This window comes from Mus caroli, chromosome 6 (assembly GCF_900094665.2).
Source record: "Mus caroli chromosome 6, CAROLI_EIJ_v1.1, whole genome shotgun sequence".
Lineage (NCBI taxonomy): Eukaryota > Metazoa > Chordata > Mammalia > Rodentia > Muridae > Mus > Mus caroli.
In genome coordinates this window covers 122,342,374-122,344,534 of record NC_034575.1, presented here as the reverse complement: position 1 = coordinate 122,344,534, position 2,161 = coordinate 122,342,374, and positions in this window count along the sequence as shown.

The following is a 2,161-nucleotide window of genomic DNA, read 5'->3' as shown; positions in this document are numbered from 1 at the left end:
CCTCCCTCCCTCCCTCCCTCCCTTCCTTCCTTCCTTCCTTTCTTCCCTGGCCTCCTGGTATTAGAGTATCCTGGAGTACAAGAAGCAAGTGCATTTCCTGTCTTTCCATGCTCAGGCTCAAGCTCAAGGACTGTCTCTGAGGATCATCTACTTCTGTGGTTCCCAACTGAAGGTGTCCTTAATAATGGTTGGAGACTACTTGGGTTGTGGCAACTGGGAGTAGGTTGCTATGGTATCTTGCAGGAGAGGAATTGCTGAACACTATAAAATCTATAGGACAATCTTCCACAACAGAAAAGTTTCCAGCCCAAATGCCATTTTTGTTGATGAGAAACTCACTGTACTTAGTCCCGCCTCTCTCCCATTTTACCTAGTCCTGCTTCTCCAACTCAGGTATGCTCAACATACATATTTCACTGTCATTTCAAACTTAACACTCTCTAAACAAGCTTTGATTCCCTAGCCTCAGTGAAGGTCCCCATGAAACATTACCAGGGACAGGGCCTAAGTGCTAAAGAGTTAGTAGATGCTGTTATCTCAGGTCGTGAGAATATGTGAGTAGGAATCAGAAACAAAGACACAAATGACCAACTTGGCCATAGCTTCAGGAACATAGACACAGCCTGTCTCTGGGCCATGTGTCTGGTTGGCCCTCAGAAGGTAGAAGGTAGAGCAGTTCACTACAGCTGCATCCTAGCTTGCATCTCTTATGCTCCCACTGGTTCATTGAGATAATATTTTATTTCCAGGTGGCTGTCTGGCTCTCTGGGGCCTTTTTGTAGTTTATGGGAAACCGGCTCCACTCATGGCTGTGTAGCAACCACAGGAAGTAAAATGGGGCTGTGTGCAGAGCTGGTTCTTCTAGTAGCCTCTGCAGTGGAGATGGGAAGGTAAGGACAATGGGACCAGGTAATAGCAGGGGCTTCACATTCAGACGGGAGAGACATTGTCTCAGATTCTACTCTAGCACATGGTGTTAGCACCTGCCCAATCATGGAGGCACGAAGCCCAGGGAACATTATTGAAACCCTTCTCTCTTTATATTCCATCCCCATCCCCTCTGAAAAAGCCAAGTTCAAGATTTTCTGAGCATGCTCTTCTTCCATTCAACTGAGCTGTGCTTATAATGAGGGGCCCTGTCAGCCCCCTGCCTTCCAACGGTGGTTGGAAATCTTTTAAAACCCCAAAGCAGGGTTGGTGTGATGGCTCTGTGGTTAAAGGTGCTTTCCACCAGACCTGATTCGGGGATTCAATTATACAATATAAGCTCCACACAGCTTACGTGTGTGGCCCCCATGCATGAAACAGACACACAGATAAAAAATAAAATAATTTCAAAGTTAAAACCAAACAAAACACAGCAAGATGCTTCCTGCCTGTAACCCCAGTACTAGGGAGGTTTAAGCAGCAGAGTCACTGTGTTTTTAGGGCCAGCCTGGGTTTCAGTGTAAAACCATTTCAAACAACGAGGAAATCGAATAAGCAAACATCACTCTCCCCATTAAAGACAACCATTCTATGTTGATGCATGTCCTTTGGTGCCTTCTGTTGCCCTCTTCCTCCCAGCCTAAGGGGTCCCATGGTCCATCCGCCATGACCTTCCTTGTTATTTCTTCCTGTTCACAATGACCTTTTGTTTCCTAAGGTCTTTCTTGCTTTAAGACCTGCATGTTTGTTCATAAACTATCTGTCTTTTATCCATTGGTCTGTGTTTCAGGTTGCTGATTCCCATGAGCCCTCTTCAGAGAGGTCCTTCCCATCTGGAAGCCCATCCTAGGACTGGACACACATTCTGGGTTTATTTCTTTACTTTGTGCCTCCCATTGAATGTGAGCTCCCTATGATGTGGAGCTGTGTGTCACTGGTCACCCAGCGTTAGGACAAGGCTAGTCCAAAGCTAAGCAGAACAAACTTTTGTTGAATGTTTAAGGGCCTTCTGACCCCTAGCAACTGAGGACTCATGTGAAAAATGCCGAATTCTCATCTCAACAACTTTTTGTCCAGTTCCTTGGAGGTTCAAAGTCCCACTTTAATCACGTTAGCCACTTGGGAGGATCCAGTAATCCTGTTACTTACAACTCTGCATTTTTGAATTGGGAGGCTATGTAATCTGAAACAGTTTTTTTTTTTTTTTTTTTTTTTTTTTTTTTTTTTTTTTTTT